Source organism: Quercus suber, unplaced genomic scaffold (assembly GCF_002906115.3).
Source record: "Quercus suber isolate HL8 unplaced genomic scaffold, Cork oak 2.0 scaffold_44, whole genome shotgun sequence".
Classification (NCBI taxonomy): domain Eukaryota; kingdom Viridiplantae; phylum Streptophyta; class Magnoliopsida; order Fagales; family Fagaceae; genus Quercus; species Quercus suber.
In genome coordinates this window covers 1,185,793-1,193,836 of record NW_027069509.1, presented here as the reverse complement: position 1 = coordinate 1,193,836, position 8,044 = coordinate 1,185,793, and the positions used below count along the sequence as shown (strand labels likewise).

Sequence of the window (8,044 nt, the reverse complement as noted above, 5' to 3'; positions counted from 1 at the left end):
GTTGTATTGAAATTATATATAAAGAAACAAAAGAAAACAATAAGATTATTAGATAGAAGCTAGGGATAAAACATAATGATGAGACATTTGAATTTAAATAAAATACAATAGTTGGAACCAAATCCACTGCAAGTTTATCTGAAAGTTGTAGAAGCATTTGAATTGGAATTTTGATTTGCAACATGATCTGTAGAGGCAACGTGAGCTATAGATCAAAGGCATTTATCTTAACAGGGTCTAGAGCTTACAAGTAAATAAGTAATCAAATTCAAATAGCACTTTATGCATTTCTGTATAAACAGAGAAATTGTATCCTTGAATCATGTACCTATGTAAAAATTAGTACACTGATCACGCTCCACACAAATTGAGTAATGAATTTTGCTTTTGATTTTGGTGAGTGAGTGATTCTACTCTAGGTCCTGATTTTTAGTTTTCTGAAATTTAGCCGCTGTTAATTATTAAACAAAGAGTTAGAGATGGAATTTGAGAAGTTGCTTAATTAATGCTTTGTTAGTGCTCTTTGATTCATCTTTTCTTTTTCTGCTCACAATTTGTACATGGTTTTTTTCCTTAATGAATTTGTATAGCTATTTAATTAATTTGTTTAGAATTGTTATGGTTTCAATGATGTCTAGTGGTTATTTGACTTATTTCTAACTATGATGTTGCTAACTAATGTTATAATTTTCTTCTACTATTCAAAGATGTTGCATAATAAATATATTCAAGCCTAATTCGTAGACTGTCCAATCCTCTAACATAATCTCAACATGTTCTATTGGCAAGCTTATATTGATGATAATTGAGATGTTATGGATTGGAATCCTATTTTAATTTAAATTTAATTTGATTGATATTTTCCATTCACTAATTTAATGTTTCTTATGAAGGATAAGAATTTCTGAGATTGAAATCCTAATGTACAATTAAAGAGGAAGAAACAAAGAATTGTTTAAATATTCATACACAATAGTTTTTTCGTGCATCGCACGGGTTTCCAACTAGTATTTTAATATTACAGTTAGCCATGTTAGCTTTTTCTATCCACTACTCAATGGCATTGACTGTTTTAACACTATATCAAAATGTTAGAAATTAAATTGACACATTTGAAATAAGAGGGACCAAATTGAAAAATAATGTAAAGGCTAGTGACCAAACTTATACTTTACCCTATTATCAAACTAATTGGTTCAAATGGTTGTTGGACTCAAATCTTTTGGTAATAAAATAATTAAGAAACTACAGTTACTAGAAAAAAAAATTTGTGTTTCAAAGGTTAGATATGAAGGTAAAATTGTATAAAGGGGCATTTTATGGACTAACTAATGGCTTATGTCCCTTCTCTTGAGAAGTGCTAGAATTTGTATGACACCCCATCAAAGCATGGATCATCATTAAAATTATGAATGTTTCTATTGATAGATCGGTGATAAGAAAATTCTCTGACACGGTTACTTTCATGGTGTTCATGTATTTGTTTGGTATTGAAACTCAAATTATTAAGTATGTCACAAATCGCATAGATACGTTGCTATTGAGCCTCATGTGCATCCCATATGGCTTACCTCTTCCTCTTCAATTTACACAGCCTAGTTTCCATACCATATCACTAAAAAGATTTGACATGTGAATAAAAAAAAATCTGATATATGGCTAGATCTCTTTTTAGCATAATAAAACCCTTAAATCCATAAGAGTTTCTTGAATCAAAACAAAGAAGACACCTTAATTTTATTGAATGTTGTTCTAAATTTGTAATATATATCTGTTTAAAGTGATCTAGAAAATTTATTTTACAAGTAATAATATTCTTAAACGGATACTAATTGATACCGGCTCTAATTTGATTAGGGAAGCTTAAAAATATATCTTATCACCTAAAATAATGAAAAATACAAATAATATCAAAAATAAACAAACAATAAAAATAACCCCATACTTTGTTCTACAACAGTTCCTTATTGTTTAGATATATGATATTTCCAAACAATTAAAACTATTAAAAGGGATTAGAGAGTATAAGACAGTAATTAAGCTTTTTTTTAAAATGAAAGATTGGGCTTGCAATTGTTCCATCAATTCTCTAATGTATCTTCCTTTTTTTGTTACTCTGAGAATGGTTTTGGAATAGGAATCTATATTTGGATTAAGCTGTACAAAATTATTAATTTCTTCCAATATCCTATCAAAGTAATGGTGATTCTTGTTGAATTCTTCTTTGTAAAGCCATCAATTTGATATTTGTGTTTTTTTTAACAATTTTAACACCAATTGAATTGATTTCTTTGTACTAATACCATGATGATCATGTCAAAATCATGAAACATGTTAAATGTCTTTCATGCAAAATATGGCCACATTGCTATGAGAATTTTTCATATGGATAGAGTATTTTATATATAAATTTCAAATAAAAAAACTTATAAATTCTAAATTGTGTCATTTTTGTCAAATACCTCAATTCAACTTTAAATAAATTCATCTCAAACTTTGTTCAAATTCATATTCCACAATAATAGGGCCTAGTTTAGAATCAGCTCAACACATTTTTGAGTCTAAGATGACAATTTTTAGTGTGACTTCTCTTATTTTAAATATTAATTGAATTATATTTGTGTTTTAATCTTTTTCATTTAAAAATCTATTTTTCTTGCTTTTTGCTGCAAGATAGCTACTAATCATGTGTTTGTGTTCAACTTCCGCTAAACTTTTCTTTCCAATTGGTAATATCCTTAATTCGCTCAATCTTTTTTGTGATATATTTTAACTAAATAGGGTTTTAACATTTTTAATGTTGGATAACTTCTTTCTTATTCATACAAAAAAGTAAGATGTATTGTTAGTTATTATTTTATAATTAAGCTATACATGCATTAGAAAAATAATATAGCAATTTTTCATAACTTAATATGTTAATTGAACTATTTTCATCTATTTATAAAACATATTTTAAAATTTTTAATTCTAAATATAAATCTAAATAATTAGTATCATAATAAATATCATGTTTAAGATGGTCATTGTGTATTGAACAATGAATTTCAATAGTAGATTTGTTCGAAAAACTATTAATTATAATTTTTAATTTTGATAGAGAGAGAAACATAGAGTAAAATTTTTCAAAGATTAAAAAATTTTACTATCTTAAATTTCCGTAGACATAGTAAAATATATTAATAAAATGCAGCGCATTGAAAAAAGAATATAATATTTTTAAAAATAATTTTTATTCATTACATTTCTGGGCCTTAATTAAGATTTTTACGTTATAAAATTGATAGATAAGACACTCTATTGGTGAATAGATTTTTTTTTTTTTTTTTTTTGCTCAGAGAGAGAAAGAAAGTCCCATTTTAGAAGTGAAAAAATGAAGAAGAAAAAGTTATAGCTATCATTTTTAAAGGATCGCTAGCTCAAGCGAGTTTCATGCTAACTTTCTATTTGAGTTTCACTTGAGCAAATTGTCTTGCCACCGAGCAAAGTTCCAGTTATATCACCACTAAAGCAACTCTGGGAGAAGGTCGATCAAACTTTCTATTTGAGGCATTGTAAAGTTTGATCAATGGTTCGGTCAAGCAAAGCTGTTCAAATTTTTAGCACTCTGCAAAATTATGCAGACAAGTTTTCCTAATAAGACTAGGTAGAGTAGGATATTACTTATTACTAACAGGCCTCTAACAATTTTAACTATATTTTGAAAGTTTGTGACGTTCATTGGTTTCTCTTCATTGACTGTGTGTATTGGGGTTTCATATATAATAAGATTTAAAGAAAGTATAAAATTCTCCAGAATTACTATCACTATCGGTATACTTCAGATTTACTGTACTTTAGACTTTACTGTATCCTAGAGGCAATTTTTTAGGAGCCGTTTAGCATTTTTTTTTTTTTTTTGGTTCTTAAAGACAACAATTCAACATGCCTCAAAACCAATATTTCTATAGCTCTTCTTGTTTTCACCTCATTTACTAACATTTTCCATATATTACAATATTTCAGCCATTGAAAAGTTCGAATTACATCAAGAATCCCACTTATCATACTGGTGCTTTAGACTTTCCTTGTTTTTGTGGCCTTCAAGGCACTGTCATCAATATACTACACACCAGTACAGATTTTCTTATTATTGAAACTTCTGAGAAGCTATGGGCTATGGCCTTAACTTCTTAACTCATAATGAGGAACTACTCCATTGCTCATGGTTGATACTTGATAGGGACTAGTGGAATGATAACTGTCCACTGCTGGCTGTGCTTCAGTTTGAAGCAATCTCATCCTTTATTAATGTAATAAATTTTTCATAATGACAATCACTCAGCACTTATTGAAAATTGACATCTTTTAATAAATAATAATGATCAAACAATGTCCTGCATTATATGAAACAAAGATTACTCATGAGTGCGCATCTTCTTTCTTTTTCTTAGAGACATCTTTTTAAATTTTTAGTACAGGCATTATAACATCTTTTCATTAACAACTCCCATCTATGTCACTTTGAGATGCCACCATTATTGCATTGCATGGCAGCTCATTCTAAATCAAGAGAAAATACTTAATATTTCTAATTTGATTATAAAAAGATTACTTAAAGCACAAGTATTTAACGATAAATTTTAACATTTAGCAGACACAAATATTAAAAATATCCCAACATCAAATCTCTCAAGGCCAACAAATTTAACATTTGGTACAATACATACACTTTTACTAATTATAGGAGTATACCATGTGTACCATATGTTATTATTATTTTATTTTTCTTTTCTTTTTCTCTCTCCTCTCACGTGTCAGATCTCTCATTCTTGGTTGAAATTTTTTTCTTTTTAACTGTTAGCGTTGTGGCTAAGTTTTTTTCTTTTTAATAAAAGGTTGTTCTTATTTTAGATTATTTTAATGGTAATGTGTTAAAAGTAAAAGATGCAAATTTGGTGTGTATTGTCAAATACTATGTTAATATAGATGTTCATCAAAAAAACTATGTTAATATAGATAAAGTAATTATATAAATATGTTAAAATATAATTTTTTTTAGAAACGCCTAATGTTATTGCTCTAATAATTTGAAAATTAAAAATATTACAAACTAACTTAACAAAGAATATATTCAGCAAAAAAAAAAAAAAACTTAACAAAGAATATAACTAGTATTACTTTAACAAGACAATAAATCAATGTTAAAATAATGCTCAATCAAAGACAACTTTTATTAAATAACAATTCCCTTTGGGATGTTCTCGAATTTGGTACTATAATATCTAGTCCACCAATTAAACACACGCATAAGTTCAGAAGATAAAAGAATTTTTCTTGTTTAATTGTATCAACCTGACTTAATTAAGTGTTAGCCAATCCAAACCATGATAGACTTTTAATTTGATGATTCATCCAATTCCGTAGGGGAAACAATTTTACTATGGTTGCGTAAGGGTAAGGCAATAGAGGCACGGCATCATTGAATAATTCCATCATAAATTTAGTGGGTAGAACACTTGAATCTACTTTTTGAGTAATAGGCATTTTGTATATATAGTGCAATGCTCACACGTCCCAGCATCATATTTTAATGTCCACTCTACGATTTCCACAAATGAACCCACCCCATCATTAAAAAAGAAAATGCATTACATTGTCAGCTAGACTTTACTATCATGACCTGCCAAATGATCAAGAATATCATATCACTTGGCTACACCTTCATAAATAGGTTCCTTTGGCTACCAAACCATGCATGCCTTTAATATTTATCAAAGATGGGAGTACTGGTTGTTTATTTGGACACCATATTGGTTCCCTTCAGTCTCTTCCTTACAGCAGGTTATCATGTCTATCTATGGCTTAACTTCAAGAAGAAGCCCTTCAGTACCACCATTGGAATCAATGAAATAAAGAGGAGAGCATGGTTTCGTGACATACATGTAAACTCAACTAGCGTTGCTCCAAATCACAACAAATCATGTTGACAGTTGTGAAAATTATTGTGTACTTTGCATTACTTTTTTGCTAATACGTGTTTTGCTATGCAGGGTGATGATAAGAAGGGTATGCTGGCTGTGCAAAGCTTGAGAAACACTCTAATGGCTACCTCAGTCACTGCTTCAATAACAATTCTTCTTAGCGTGGCACTGGCAGCTCTAATCAACAATTCCTACAAAGCAAGCGAAACAAGCCACCTCTTTGACAACCCTATTTTTGGCTTGCAATCTGGTGGGATGTTTGCTGTAAAGTTTGGCTCAGCAACACTTCTTTTGTTGCTTAGCTTCTTGTGTAGCTCTATGTCCATTGGGTACCTAATCGATGCCAATTTCTTGATAAATGCTGCTCCTGAATTCTCATCACCTGAACACACACAAATCGTGTTCGAGCGAGGGTTCATGTTGGCTTTTATTGGTAGCCGACTTCTATGCATTACCTTCCCTTTGTTGTTATGGCTGCTTGGTCCAGCGCTAGTTGCTTTGTCCTCAATGGCACTAGTTTGGTTGATGTATGAAATTGATTTTTTGGGGAAATTCAAACAAGGTGACAAGCAAATTGGAGGTGAACATAACATGTACACATGATTTCAAATCTATATATATATCTAAAAGCTGAAGTGTACTTGTTGTTATGCTCCAATTAAGCCACATCAGCATTATGCCATCATTTATTTTCTTATTTTATTTTTTATTTTTAGATTTACCGTTCGACATTTATTGAGTATCTCTTTAAATTCAAGTGTTACTCTATCTCCAATTCTATCATGTGTCTTTCCATTAATCCAAACTCTTCAAATACAGCTATTATATGGAATTCTAACAGTCACCAATAAATTACAACCTCCTCACCTCCTCTATCAATTATAACTTCTTCCATTTATTAGATATGATATGACAAATAACGCCATGTAGCAAACAATTATGGATACATATCAATCTTTTTAGCATGTGTCAACAATATGCACTATAAGTTCCACCATTATAATTAATATCCACTATAAACTTAAATACTCCATCAAATTTTTTTTTTCCTTTTCTTTTTTCCCTTAGATTTTTTTTAGGTAACCCAATTTACCATAACTAAATCACCCCTAACAAAATCTATGTTTCCTAAGAAAAAACAAAACCACTCTTTCCTTTTCTTTTTTTCTTTTTTCCCTTTTTTGGTTCCCCCCACCCCCCCCCCCCCTTCCATCGCTCCTAAAACACAAATCTAATTATATATTATGAAATTTGGATTTAAAACAATTTATGTTTTTTCCCCTTCCATAAACCTAAAGATCTATACTCTCTTTCCTCTTTTCTTCATTTCCTATTACCATAATATCTATACTCTCTTTCCTCTTCTTTCATTTTCCTATTATCATATATAATGACTCTTATTGTTCCAATTAAGCATCTCTCTCTCTCTCTCTCTCTCTCTCTCTCTCTCTCTCTCTCTCCATGTATTTGCATGTTCTTAATTCACATATTTCCTTCTTTGTATTTAGAATTTGTGGTTGAATGGTTATTTTGTGACCAAAAATTTATTTTTCCTAAAAGCTTGAAATAGTTGATATTATTTTAAGTTTAGTGTTAAAGTTTTGAATCTCAGTGCTTGGATGGGTTTACTTTAGGTTAATGTTTGTATATCTTTGAGCATAAAATAGTTTTATAGGAATCAATAATTTGTTTGTACAATTTTACTTGTATATTTAGTACAAAACTTATTTGGTTGGTATTCTTCTTTGTATAACAGGTAGTACTGTTTCAGGTCTTTGTTCCTATGATGCTGCATTGATCAAAACATGTGAAATTCGGATGAGAAGCAACGTTCTATAAATACCTCTACTTCTGATGCACATAAAACACACGCAACCATACTTTTTTTTTTTTTTGAGTTATATTTCAATTTGACCATGCATTAATTTTTTTATAATGATTTGCATATCATAAACTCAATTTCCTATTTTTAAATTTCATTAAATCTTATTATCAATAGTTTTCCCATACATCGTACGGGTTGGCGACTAGTATGATATAAAGATGAAAAACTGAACTTGATTGGAAGTGAAAGAGAAAAA

At 29.6% G+C, this 8,044-nt stretch overlaps 1 non-coding gene across 1 annotated transcript; it reads left to right on the top strand.

Annotated features, from left to right (window-relative positions):
• The first annotated feature begins 5,549 nt into the window (after nucleotides 1–5,549).
• On the top strand, nucleotides 5,550–6,613 carry LOC112034721 (uncharacterized). Its single transcript, XR_010628211.1, has 2 exons — nucleotides 5,550–5,924; nucleotides 6,033–6,613. It is a non-coding gene; the product is annotated as an uncharacterized LOC112034721 (transcript).
• The last annotated feature ends 1,431 nt before the right edge of the window (nucleotides 6,614–8,044 follow it).